At 42.5% G+C, this 15,146-nt stretch overlaps 1 pseudogene; it reads left to right on the top strand.

Annotated features, from left to right (window-relative positions):
* LOC110303395 overlaps window positions 1-15,146 on the top strand; it is a 94,007-nt pseudogene that overhangs the window by 4,715 nt on the left and 74,146 nt on the right.

Raw genomic sequence — 15,146 nt, 5'->3', positions numbered from 1 at the left:
TAAAGTACAGATTCTGATACTTTTACTACCATCTACCTGCCACAGACACCCCACAACAAGACCGAGTTGGTCTTAGCTCCCAGCCCCAGATGGATAGCACAGACATTCAGTGCAGAGGTACTAGGCATATATGTCTAAAGTAGATGAGTCCTCTTATCAATTTATTAATAGAACAAAAACAAAAACTGTATAGTGAATGTTGGGGGCCAGATATTCTCAGCAATGTAAAAAGATTCTAACCCAGTGTTTTTCAAATAATTTAAAAAAGCACCATCACAATAAGCAATACACTTTTGTCATGACCCAAGTATCTTCACACAAATACAATTCCTTCTTATTGCATGTGATCCACTTTGACACTTCAGAGTTGCTAATCTATTCTTCTCTGTTAAGATTAAAAAAGTCATGCTCAAAATCACTTACTGAACTGATCTCCCAGTCCACTATTATAGAGACTTCAGCATGCCTAGCACTCTTGTTGACAGAGCGTGACTCTCAGGTACAGCCCAGCTCTCCTTCAGTCCAGGCTGGTTACTGAGTCACTTGGAGGTTTCTTTCACCAATATTAAACATTCTAGCAAGCAACATTGACCCCAAGGGACTGACCCAGATCATATGCAATATCCTTGCTGAAGTGTGTATCTCAGTGGCATAGTACTCATCTAACATACTTAAGACCCTGGGTTCAAACCTAGGCTCCAATCAGTACATGGATCCTAATGATTCCATGGTTTGTCCTTGTCCTTCCCAGACCTCTCCCCTCTCCCATTCTGTCTATTCAGGTCTTTCAGGCTGGAACTCCTTCTTTCCATTACTGCTGTTGCTTCCACACAGAGGTTGTTAAATGCAAATACGATCACATCCTGCTGACTGAAACTGTGCTGACAATGCCTCCTGTAGTTTCCATTCCCTTCAGGCTACAGTGCAAGACAACCTGGCCTTGTGCACAGGCTTGTCTTGAGCTGGCTCTTGCTCTGTGTTTTAGCGTCCTCTCAAAATCTCCGCCCACGTGATTCTACATTCAAGCCTGTTTTCTCCTGTGATCCTGGCCTGTCTCTTCCCCAGGCTCCCTGGCATCCTGCCAGTCTTCATTCTTCCTCAGTCCTTCCTGACTATTCTAGTCTGAGTGAGATGCTGCTTTCATACTTGGCCATGGCCACCATCCCTGTGTATCACATGTTCCCAGGGGAAGCCTTCATATGATCCAGTCTCTGCTCAGATGTCATTTCACCAGACAGGCCTTGTCTCTATACACTCTGGCCCTTGACCTATTTGTTTTTCTTCCTCTTTCTTTTATCTGTGTGTGTGTGTGTGTGTGTGTGTGTGTGTGTGTGTTGGCACATTATCCCCACAGAATATATATTCATAAGGACAGAAAGTTTGGAGCTCACACATGTTGACATTTGAACTTCCTATAACTGTGAGACAAACAATGGCCTCTCTATCTCTTTAATGACAGAGTTTGGTGATCATCAGCCTCTCCCACTAAATTGAAAGCTCTTAGAGATGATGGCACAGCTAATTGTTATTGAGTTCCTTCAAGAAAAAGCACAGTGACTAACACATGATAGTGCCACAAACCAATGAATGGGTAGGCCTGTCTACACACTATTTTTTTTTCTGATTCTTCAAGACAGATATAGAAAAATTCAGGTCTAAAGCTAGGGATTTAGTTCAGAGGTAGAGTGCACTTGCCAAGTGTTCACAAGGTGCTAGATTCAATCCCTAGTACAAAGACATGGACAAGGAGAGAAGACGAGGAAAGGGGAGGGAAGAGAAGGGAAGATGAAAAGGCAGAGAAGAGAGGGGAATAGAAATTTGGGGTTGTTTTAATGTCTCCCTAGCACAGGCCCCAACAAAGTGGAAATGGTTTCAGGTCATAGGGAGCAACGGTTCTCCCTCCAGAGAGACACTCCCATGAGTTTTGTTATATTTCCATAATGAACAAAGAAACAATTGTCTCCCAGTTCTCCCAAGATCCTACCCTTGAATGGAATCTGTACACTCCATTTCACTTGGCATTAGCCTTAGCTTTCTGAATACATTGCTGTGAGCAATGGGTGAGGAAGCAAGTGGAGAGTCAGATTGTAATTCTGACACTGTAACCACAGGACTGCTGTGGGCTCTTTCTCTTGCCATAGCTGCAAAGTAGGAATGATACTCAAAGCCACCCCTAAGGTGGGCATGGCCTGGTTTTGTTTTCTCCAGATTCACTGCACAGCAATGTGTATTCTTGTAGTTACAGCTAACATGTAGCTTGTGTCGCTGTGAGTTATTATATCTGATAATGTTCTGACCAGCTTAAATCCTGTTCTGGTGATACAGTCAAATTCCTCAAAACTCATAAATATCTACTCCTGTTTGTGTATTTATGTCACCATGGACCAATAGCAAACCACTCAGAACCACTTTGGGAGCCACTCCCTGAAACATATTGTACTGCAGTCTCATTTTGTAATTGTAAATAGCTTATAAATTTTAATAACTATAATAATAGCAAAAGGAATTAAGCATTGCCCTCCAGCCTAAGAGAATGAAACACTGGTTTTAATTTCTTGTTTGAAGAACCAGCAATCCTAATGACCCAGAAGGATGTGAACCTTCCCACTGACATCATGTGGTCACCACATGCCAACTACATACTGTGGAGGACTATGTGGGTTCCTTGTTCTAAAACTCAACACCCCATGTGGATCTAAGACTGTCAGAATCATTGCATGCTACCAAATGCTATGACAGGGTACATACCAGAAGAGGGATGTCTGGGTGCTTGTAAAAGACCTGGTACCCCCAATATCAATTATCTGAAGAACTGGATGTTCTTCTAGAAGCCAGAACTCCATAACTGTTGCCAGTGAAGGTGTGAGAAACTTCTTACTACAGCCTTGTGGTTAGATTCAGGAGACCTTGCTATGCTTACTCATTCCTCAAGGAAATAGGCCTATGTTCAGTTCAGGGTAGACAGATCCTGTGCAAATCTTATCTATCCTCAGATGACCTAGGTTTACAATATTTTGGACCTAGTGATGCCACAAGCTACCCATCACTGACTCCTATTATGTTTTAGGCAGATGTTATCTCACAAAATTTTTCAAAAACCCTGCAGGACAGCTGCCTTGGTCCATTGCTCCCTACTGTTTTGAGAAAAGTTTATTGCACTCACATTCTGTAGGCTGGGAGGTCCAAGAGTATTTGGTGCTTGCCTCCCAGTTCCATTATAGCATGGCAGCGATCATTGCCTCGCTTGCCTAGTGAGTCTGACCAAGCAACTGGAATGAGTTAAATTGTATGACGGTTCTCTAATAACCCATCTAGCCACCCACTGATCCCTGAGTACGTTAGTCCAGTCACGATCACAGAGCTGTCTTGACCCGATCACCTCTTAAAGGTCCCACTGCTCAACACACTGCCCTGGCAATCCAATTTCCAATACACTCAGATACATTTCCATACAACCTGGATGCTCACATCTACCTTCAAGGCTGATTACATACTAGAGAAAGATAAGGAGGCCTGGAGTGTGGCTCTATGGTAGAGTTCCTGCTTAGTGCATGCTAAGGCCCTAGGTTTATCCTCAGAGAAGGGGGTTACTAAGAAATTGGAGATGGAAGCAGGGAAGACAGATGGGGAGGAAAAGGGAGGAAAAGTAGCAAAAGAAATAGAGAATTAATTTATTTGTTGCTGGAACTCTAGCTTAACAATAGAGAGGGCTTATTTGCTTGTCATGTGCTAGATCCTAGGTTCAACCCTTAATACACTTTTCTTCCTACCCCAAATTCTTTCCAGATGTATTAATTCATGCCTCTAGTCTATAACACCAACAGTGAGGAGGCTAAGCCAGGATGGGTTCTGTGAGTTTAAATCCAGCCTGGAATAACAGTACCAGGGCAGCTAGGGGTATAAGACTGTAAATTGAGAGAGACAGAGACAGAGAGATGGAGACAGAGACAGACAGACAGACAGACAGACAGAGACAGAGAGCAGCTATGAGTTTCCAGAAGCTAAGCAATCCCCTAGCCGAGATTTTGTTGTTGTTGTTGTTGTTTTACAGATAGTACAGTTGGGATCTTATTTTTCATTTGCTGATCCTTTAATCTGTAAGATCCCACTAAAATGATCCCATCCCCTTTCAGTTCTGAAGCTGGGCCTTTATGTTGGAGTCTCAAGTTTATAGCCATACAAAACCACTATTCACACATGCTAGCTTGGTTTGGTAAATCATGCTGTCTCCCTGAGAAAAATCTTTGGGGACAACAAGCCTTAGAGAAATACACACCAAACCCTCTCTGATAGAGATTGCTCTCAGAGCTCCAAATGTGGAGTCTCCAACTGTCCTTAATGACTGACAGTGGGGCTTTCTTCCTCCTCCTCTGCATTCTGAACTACTACACTGTTAACTTACATCAGTAACCACAGCCCCATGCTCTCTAATGAATGGGATATGGGATCTTGACATATTGTCATTTGAAAATTCTCAGGCTATTCCACTATGCAGCTAGGATTGAGGACCAGTGTCCTAGACCACTAGGGACAATCTTTTGGGTGACAACTATATTATCCAAATACTATTCTCATTTCTCCCTCCCTCTCCTAAATACTCTCTCCTCTGTGTCTTTACTCTGCAGAAACCTAAATCAGTATCACTGTCAGCATGAGCACCAGCACCATCACCAGCACCACCAGCAGCACCAGCAGCACCAGCAGCAGAACCACCAGCAACACCATCTTTCCTTAAGCCTTTATCCGTTTATGCCCATGGGTCAGTGTCCCACAACATGCATGTGAAGGTCAGAGGACAACTTTCAGGCATGAGTTCCTACCTTCTGCCTTGTGAGCAGGGTCTCCCATGTCACTGCTGCTGCACAGTGTCTTCCAGTCTAACTTCATGGTGACTGTCCTATATCTGTGTCCCATCCCACCAATGGAGTGCTGGAGTGACAGGTGCACACCATGAATCCAGCTTGTGATATGAGTTCCAGGGGTCAAACTGGGATCATCAAGATTGAGAACTAATACCTCTACCCATTGAGCTCCCTCTCCAGCCCTACTAGTGAATCTTTTGGAAAGGTAAAATCATCTTGGTTATCATCATTCTGTTAAGTATTCTTATATAATCTTATATCTTAAAAACAAACGCAACTAGCTGAGAAGTTATTGACAAATGATGGCTGCTGTTGGAAGAGTCAGTTTTCTTCAAAGATGTGATTCCTGAGAGGTTACCCATGGTCTAAGAGATGATCCTATACTAAGTGTATAAAGGCAGCACTAAGTGGAGTAGTTGGATCCATGGGGGGGGGGGGCTCAGTATTAACTTTGGATGGAATATGGTGGAAGGGTAGGGGGATGAGTTGGGAGTGAAGGCACAGGAGGTAGATTTGATCAAAATATATTACATGTATGAGTAAAATTCACAAACAATTTTTAAAGATACCTAAGAGAATAGTCTGTCACAATCCTATATGTCAGTTTACTTTGATCTTAGAAATCATAATGTGTTAAAATGTAAATAATTGTTCTCCTGTCTCCATGATAGAGATAACAGAAGAAAAAAAAAACCTCTTTTTCAGTATGTCAAATACATACTGTACGGAAAAGAGACCAAATTATAACACTGCCGTCATAATACAGCAAAAATGGATCATATTGGTAATGAAGCAATCAGTGGACACAGGTTAGATAGACAGCAGGGCAATATGCTGTGGAATTCTGGGTAAAGGGAAGTGTCCTCTGCTCTGACTGCCCAACCCACAGAAATAGAGATTATAAAATATTCCACAGATGCCCTCTGGCTGTCTGAGCACTCAGGAACTGAGACAGGGGTTTTAGACTAAAAAAACCCAGAAACACACCAGAGCATGATGATCAGGAGACTCGAGGCATCCCCCAAACTGTCCGAAATACATATCAGAGCCACAGTGAGAACAGCCGCCGTTGGGTCCAGAAAGGAAAGCTCTAGGAGATGCATGATTCAGTCTTTCTGGGGAACTCTAAGAAGCTTACTTACTTACTTACTTACTTATTGTGCAGTGTTCTCTGGTTTGTCCTTTAAAGTCAAGCAAGCAGGCACAGGACAAGCCAGATGCCACATGGGGATGATAAGCCAGGCCATCTGCAATTGCTGAACCTGGAAGGTAGATCTGGGCTGGTCTGTATCCCAGGGATAATCTGTGTGTAAGTGAAGTGAGTCCCTCTTGTGACCTTCTGGGACATCTCTTGTCCTCAGGCTCTAACTGTTCCATCCTCCAGCACTGCTCTTGTGATTCCTTGATGGGCCTGGCAGTTTTTCACCATCCTGACCTTCCTGCATTTTCCTTGCTCCATCATTTCAAGGCTGGCAATCTTTCTGACCTCCCAGAACAGTATCAGCTTCCAACTGGTATAAACCACTATGAGACTAGGCTGCACTAGCGCGTGCGCGCGCGCGCGCACACACACACACACACGCGCGCGTGCGCACACACACACACACACAGAGTCAAAAGCCACTTCTATTACTTCTAGGGCTGCTTAGATTTTTATGTGATGAGAACTGTGGGGCTCTGTCCAGGCCATCAAGGAATCACAAACTGTGGGCATCAATGTTTGTCAGCCATGGTTCCTAATGGGAGGGAGGCAGCCCCACTGTAAACACTTTCCAAGGCAGAAGGCATGGCTTTTGGGTGGCTGACTTTTTCCACTTTACTCTTCATACAGAATGAAGGAAACGGACACAAAATAGCATGCTTAGGATTAGGAACCATCTTACAGCTGCAGGTCAGCTGAAAGTCTAACTTGAAAAATGATCAATTCCCACACAAGTGCGGCGAAGTTCAGCCGTAATTAATAGACACTGAGCTCTGGGCCTCATGACCTCTGGACCTCAGCGTATGTTAAAGAAGAGTCCTTGAAAGGCAGAACTCACTGAGAGGGGCCACTAGGAACTGAGCGAGTGTGACCAAAGTACATTGCATATACATATGGAAATGGCATAATGGAACCCAACAGTCTTGACAATTAAAATAAGTGATTAAAAAGGTTCTGGGCCAGTGAGTAAAGTCAGATTCTGCCCAAACCTGATCTGATGGCCTGAGTTCAATCCCTGGGACTGCATGGTGGCAGGAGAGAAGTGGATATTACAAGTTGTCCTCTGACCTCCACACATGTACTATGGCATGAGTACCCCCTCAACACACACACACCAAATATTATAATAATCTTTTAAATGTCTCAAAGGACAAGAAGTCAGGGGTGCCCAACCTTTTGACATTACCAAATGAAAGTATCCTCTTCAGTCGGACTGTATTCATAGCTATGCTGGAACATGTGTGGCCCTCAGGCTGCAGTTGACATGTCTGAGACAGCTTGTCAAAGCTTAGAGATTTAAAATATTAAGCCAAATGGTCTCTGAAGAAAATATGTGGAGCTAATGACAAAAAAAGTAGTTTTAACACATGATTTATACCATAAGACCTCAGAAGAAAAAATGCATAATGGATTTGGCTTATTGTATTAGAACAGAATTCCCAGTACTTAGCATGACATTTGGCAAGCAGCAGGTATAATGAATAAATTCATGACCATATATGCTAATTTAAAAAATAAAGACATTTAAACACCAAATGCCATTTGGACTAGAAAAAAATGTTATCTCTATAAGCTATAATGGTTTTATATTCTTTTCTCTGTTTTGTTTGTTAAGAGAAAGGCATTAAGAATCACTTCAATATGCTAGAAGTCAATATTTAAGGGAAATATTAATACTACATATGACAACCCTCATATGACCCTGGAGAAATGCCACCCAGTGTCTTAAAGACTTCATTTTTATAACCATTGCTTAATCCTTGAATCACCTTGCATACAAGGGAAGTTTGGAAGACAGCCTGCTACCCTGGTTAATTTTTACTGTCAACTTGACACAACCTTGAGTCACTCAAGAAGAAGAAGCCACAAATGAAGTATTCTCTCCATCAACTGGCCTAGAGCCATGTCTGTGACACTGTCTTGACAGATGTTGGACTGAGAAGAGCCCAACCCGCTATGGACAGTCCTGTCCCAGAGCAGCTGAGCCTGGGTTGGGTAAGAAAGCGAAACAGAATCCAGTGAGCAAACTCGTAAGCAGCACCTCCAGTAGTCTCTGCCTCAGTTCCTGCTTGTGTCCCTGTTCTGGCCTGCATCAGTGATGGATTGTGACCTGGAGTGTAAGCCAACTAAACTTCCCTGGGTTGTTATCACAGAATCTGAAAGGAAAGTAGAACACAGTGAGGTCTTGTTGTTTTGGGGGGTTTGTTTATTTGTTTGGGGTTTTTTTGGTTTTTGTTTGTTTGTTTGTTTTGGGGGGCTTTTTCTTATTTTGTTTTATTTTAATCACAGCAATAGAAATGAAACTAGAACATCTGCCAAATTGGACTTGTAAAGGCAGCAGGCCACTGTAGCTATGTGTCATGTGGCATTTCATCAACATGATTCTCATGTGTACAAAGTCCCCTGTATGCTGGCATGATGTATACCCATCACATCTAGACAAGGAAGTTTCCATGTGCCTCTGCAGACCAGAGTCCTCTTTGTCACGGCCACTCATGTGTCTCCACAGCCAGGTTCTATCCCTTAACAGCCTTCCTCATAAATTTGATCTTTCTGAACCAGGCATCATGCCCCAAACCTGTAATCTAACCACTTGAGAAGCCTGAGCAATACAACCTTAAGTTCAAGCCTAACCTGGGCTACCTAGGAAAGTAGAGGCCAATTTAGACTACTGTATGAGAGATGCTATATCAAAAACAAAACAAATCTGATTCTCAGTCTCAGCATGTTCTGAGGCAAGGCATGGCTGGTTCCAGCCAGGCAAGAGCTAGCAGCTTTTCAGCTTCACACTGTGAACAAGGTGTGAACAACTGTATTGTAAGAAGAACAGAGAATTCAAGCTTGTCTTCCTCAGAGAGATCCTGAGTGTTTGCAACAAATTAGAAGGAACCCTGAGCTTCATTGAAAGGCTGAAGTGTCTGCTTGCTGTAAAAGCCATCTTTTGAGACATTTCCCCTAGACACAGAGTATTCAGAAAAGAAATGGCATTTCAGAGACATTTAAGAACCAAGGCCAGGAATCGAATCGTGTTTGTAAGATCAAGACCAATGGATTGTTTTCGCCAAACATCCAAGGTCTTAACAAATTTCTGCATACACATGCGAAAAAACAATGGTCTCTACGGAACTTAGCTAATGGAGACCATTAGCAAACGTGATATGGTAATATATGAATATATGAATCATGTTTATGTATGGACTATAGCTAGGCTATAGCTAGATAGCTGGCCCTTTTGGCATAAATTGATAAGTCAGAAAACCTTGAATAACTACGTTTGTTTTCTGGGTAGTAAGTAGCAGCAGCAGCAGAGCATGCCCAGGTTCCATGGAGCACTCGTCTCCATCTGGTCTGGGTGCCTCATGCTCTACTCCTGCACCTGCTGCTCTGCCAGTAACTGTGTTCATTAGCACAAGCTGAGTGCTGCAGCAGATGCCCAAAATACATAACAGTTCCACCATAGTGGGCCATCATTCCATGCTTACCTGTTAATCCAGAGAAGTCAACAGCCCTTCTCCACTTAAAAATCTGTTCCTGGGAGCTCTGTGTCATCAAGTCTTCATGCTGAAGTTTAGGTCACTTGAAGGTCAGACTGGGTGCTGAAATCAAGCCACCAGGAGACACAAGCCTGGAAGATAGCACAGGGTACATCTTCATGGGCCAAGCAGGAGATGACAGGAATCTGTTCTGCCCAATAAGTTTGGGCCATTCCTAATGGCAGAAAGACCTGGGACCTAGTGCAGGGAGGAAAGGCAAGCTCAGATCTTGGGTGAGTGCTTAGCCGTCTCTACCCTGTGATAAGTTATGAGATTGAGCCACACGTTTTGTTCCCCACTCTCAAACAAAGAGGCAAAACACAGTTACATGTTTGGGTGAGTATTTCCAATTTCTGTTTTGGGGGCTTTTCTTGGCATATATAAAAACATCTACATTGAAAACAAACAGATAAACAAACACCTCAAGTAATGCAGTGATCTTTACTAGTCTAGGCACTCGATGTGCGTCTGGGATCCATCACTCTGTAGTTGGTTAATCTAGGGAAGATGTTTTCCCAGTCTCAAGTCTCCTCACATGAAAACTGGTGTAAACATAGTATCTCACATGGTGTTGGAAAGAGTCCTTGAAATTACTAGTATGACTCTTTATCATGGGGCCTGGCCCAGAGTAAGCCTTGGAAATATAAATCAAATCACATTTCACTGTGATTCCCTGTGGTAAGCGATGCCACCTTCTAAAATAAAATATATGCTCATTGTGTAGAACTCCCGAAGTGTGAAAGAAAAAAGTCAAGGAGTTCACAAACATCTCCCGCATTCAGAGGATGAGTTGTGGAAGGCACAGCTAGAGAGATGGCTCAGTGGTTTAAGAATACAGGTGGTCACCTATTCAACATAGTACTTGAAGTCCTAGCCAGAGCATTTCAACAACAAAAGAAGATCAAGGGGATACAAATTGGAAAGGAAGAAGTCAAATTATCACTTTTTGCAGATGATATAATAATATATATAACTGACCATAAAAATTCCACCAGAGAACTCCTAAACATGATAAACAGCTTCAGTGAAGTAGCTGGATATAAAATTAACTCAAACAAGTCAATGGCCTTTCTCTACACAAAGGATAAACAGGCTGAGAAAGAAATTAGGGAAACAACACCCTTCACAATAGTCACAAATAATATAAAATACCTTGGCATGACTCTAACTAAGGAAGTGAAAGATCTGTATGATAAGAACTTCAAGTCTCTGAAGAAAGAAATTAAAGAAGATCTCAGAAGCTGCTTGTGGACGTTGTACATCGTGGTGCGCACTAGGCTCCGCACCACGATGTACAACGTCCACAAGCAGACACTCCTCCATTGCTGGTGGGATTGCAAGCTTGTACAACCACTCTGGAAATCAGTCTGGCAGTTCCTCAGAAAATTGGACATAGCACTACCGGAGGATACTGCAATACCTCTCCTGGGCATATATCCAGAAGATGTTCCAACTGGTAAGAAGGACATATGCTCCACTATGTTCATAGCAGCCTTATTTGTAATAGCCAGAAGCTGGAAAGAACCCAGATGCCCCTCAACAGAGGAATGGATACAGAAAATGTGGTACATTTACAAAATGGAGTACTACTCAGCTATTAAAAAGAATGAATTTATGAAATTCCTAGGCAAATGGATGGACCTGCAGGGCATCATCCTGAGTGAGGTAACCCAATCACAAAAGAACTTACATGATATGTACTCACTGATAAGTGAATATTAGCCCAGAAACTTAGAATACCCAAGATACAAGATACAATTTGCAAAACCCATGAAACCCAAGAAGAATGAAGACCAAAGTGTGGACATTTTGCCCCTTCTTACAATTGGGAACAAAACACCCATGGAAGGAGTTACAGAAACAAAGTTTGTAGCTGGGATGAAAGGATGGACCATCTAGAGACTGCCATATCCAGGGATCCATCCTATAATCAGCCTCCAAACGCTGACACCATTGCATACACCAGCAAGATTTTGCTGAAAGGACCATGATATAGCTGTCTCTTGTGAGGCTATGCGGGGGCCTGGCAAACACAGAAGTGGATGCTCACAGTCAGCTATTAGATGGAACAGAGGGCCCCCAATGGAGGAGCTAGAGAAAGTACCCAAGGAGCTAAAGGGGTCTGCAACCCTATAGGTGGAAAAACAATATGAACTAACCAGTACCCGAAGCTTGTGTCTCTAGCTGCATATATATAGGAAGATGGCATAGTTGGCCATCATTGGGAAGAGACACCCCTTGGTCTTGCAAATTTTATATGCCTCAGTATGGGGGAAGGCCAGGGCCAAGAAGTGGGAGTTGGTGGGTAGGGGAGTGAGCGGGGGAGTGTAGAGAGGACTTTTGGGATAGCATTTGAAATGTAAATGAAGAAAATACCTAATTAAAAAAATAAATTAAAAAAAAAAGAATACAGGTGGTCTTTGAAGAGAACCCAGGTCCAGTCCTCAGCACCCTTATAACACCTTACAACAATCTGTAACTCCAGTTCAGAGTATCTGACACCTCTCTTCTGGCCTCCTCAGGTATTGCACATACTTGGTGCATATACATACATACAGACACATAGACATAAGATCAATAAATAAACATAAATAAAATAGAAATGAAATAAGAATTAAATAAACCCTTATTTTAAAATGAGAAGATTATGACTTGGAAGGCGTTAGTAATACAGGGCCTGCTGCTGCTGAGACCCCTCCCCCTCCCCCAGGGCATGTTCCAGGTGCCTGACCTTGCAGCCATGGTGGGAAGGGGAAAGTACCCAGAAGTACATAGGTAGATTAACAGAAGGTGTAAATGTAAGATATGCAGCTCTACTCAAAGAAAACATGAGAAAGTCAGAACACTTATCTATATGATAATGTTTTGAATATCACGGGCAACAAACACAAAACTAGACAATTGGAATCATTAAACTAAAAGGAATTAATAAATGAAGAAACCTATGGAACAGGACAAGATATCTATAAGCTATGCATGTGCTAACGAGTTAATGATGAAAAGGATACAGGGGACTCAATGTTCTAGTGCACAGCTCAATAAAAGACAGGCAAGGCACTAACTAGGAATTCTGCAGAAGAGATAAAAATAGCTCAACATCACTACTCATCCGATAATGCAAATCGAAGCCTGAAATGCAAACCATACCTCTTAGAATGGTTATCAATGAATGAGAGGATCCAGGCCTGCTGCTATTCACCTGTAACCCCAGCATTCCTGAAAGATGGAGGCCAACCTGAGCTACATGGTGAGATCTTTTCTCACAAAGCAAAAAGATAAAAGGCACATTTTGGCAAGGTTGTAGGGAAAATAGGGAATAACATCACATTGTTGGCAGGAATGCAAATTAGAACAGTCATTATGGAAAACACTATGATGATCCCTTAAGAACATTAAAATTGGAACCTACCATATGAGCCAGGAAGCTCACTTCTGGGTACATATATAAAAGAAAGACAGAAAGAAAAAACAAAACAAAACCTGAAAGGAAAGTGTATTATAGTGGAGGCTATAGCTCAATGGTGAAGCTCTTGCCCACCCAGTGTGTGCGATGTCCTGTGTTTAATCCTCAGAACCACAGAAGGCCATAAATGAATATCCAAATGTCAAAGATCTGTGTTCCTATGATAACCATAACACTATTCATAACAGTCAGCATAAGGAATCAATCTAATTGTTTATTGGTACATCAATGGATGAGGAAAATGTATGTTTGTGCACATACAATACTATTTAGGCTTCAAGAGGAAGGAAATCATATCATTTGTAACGACACAGGTGAAACTATCTGTAGATATTATATTAAGTAAAATAAACCCAGGATGGAGAGTCAAATACCTACTGATCTCACTCAGGCCTGAAAGCTTGAAAAACCAAATTTATAAAAGCAGCATATAATATTTATCAAGGCCTGAGCAGAGGGTCAGCTGGGAGAGATGCTGATGAAGGGACTCAGCATCTCAGTGTGGCAGAGGAATATGCTGAAGACACCTATGTGACTATGGTAAAATTATTGCATACTTGAAAACCACTGAGTAGATTTTTTAAGTCTTCTTATCACAGGAAGATAGTTACATTAAGTAACACATGAAAATTATCCCATGTAACACCTCCATATTTATGCATACTCCAAATATCATGCTGTAATATATATGTATATATATATACATATATACATACACACATATTTCTATCAATTAAGAGGCAGTGGTGGCACATGCCTTTAATCTCAGCACTTGGGAGGCAGAGGTAGGTAAATCTTTGAGTTAGAGGTCAGCTTTGCCTGCAGAGTTCCAGGACAGCCAGGGCTACACAGAGAGACACTGTCTTGTAAAATCCAAAACCCAATGCCCCCTCCACCAAAGACATTTTAATTCAATTTAATCGGACCACATATGAATGGGTAGTTTTAGGCCAAGATTCCAATATAATTTATTTGGAGAAATATTACATTCGTTTCTGGTTTGATCCTCAAAGTACCTAACTTCTTTAGGTACTTTATTATTTAGCCAGATATTTAGACTGTATTTGTTTAGAAAGAAAATAAGCATAAGTAGACACCTCTTTGGTGTTATTCAGTAAGTATCCTGGGACAATGAGGTCACAGGGGACTGCAGCTTCACAGCCAGCATTATTCCCCTGTAGTCCTAGTTGGCTCTGACCTGGTCACTCAACATGTAAAGCATTCTCAAAGCAGAGTTGTTGATTGCAGCCTGTGAAAGGCAGCAATAGCTTCCCACTCACTCAGTGCTGACTGGGTTACGTGCTCCCCACATTCTCCTGGTGTCTCTAGCACTGACTGGCCAGGTCTGCAATCTCACTGGCAACCTCAAGTCTTCCTGAGATGTCCCAGAGGGACAGGGTGTTGATATTAGTTATTTTTCTCATCGCCAAAACCTAACCAAAGCAACGTAAGAAAGGAAGGGTCTGTTTCAGATCACTGTTCCATGGCAGTGCCCATCATGTTCGGGAAGCCATGGTAGCAAGAGATAAAGCAGATGGCCATGTGGCAACCACAGTTGGGAAGGAGAGGAGAGAGAGGGAGGAGGGGGAGTAAGGACTGGGAGGAGAAGGGTCCCTGATACCTAATCTCACTTTCTCTTTTATGTGCAGTCCAGAACTCCCAGCCAATAGAGTGGGCACAGCCTACCTTCAGGGTAAGTCTTGCCATTTCAGTTAACACGCATCATAGAAAATCCCTCACAGACATGCGGCCCAGATGCTTGCTTGTCCCTCTGGTGATTGTAGATGCTGATTATCAGTGTCAACCATCACAAACAATGGGCACCAACCACCACAGCACCAGCACTTTAAGGGTTTATTTTGGGAGGGGGGTATTTTGTTTTTTTGTTTTGTTTTGTTTTGGTTTTTTAAGTATCCAATTTCCAAACCATCTCCTTGGTGAGTCAGGCAGGCTCTGATTTGCTGAACTCTGCCAGAACCAATTACGTCATGTGGGGAGGGTACACTGTTGTATGAAATGACACCTGTCGGGAAATGATCGGTAATTACAAGACAGCAGCCATATGGTCTCCAGGCTGGCCCTGAGCT

Source organism: Mus caroli, chromosome 10 (genome assembly GCF_900094665.2).
Source record: "Mus caroli chromosome 10, CAROLI_EIJ_v1.1, whole genome shotgun sequence".
NCBI classification, from domain to species: domain Eukaryota; kingdom Metazoa; phylum Chordata; class Mammalia; order Rodentia; family Muridae; genus Mus; species Mus caroli.
This window is presented reverse-complemented; position numbering and strand designations above follow the sequence as displayed.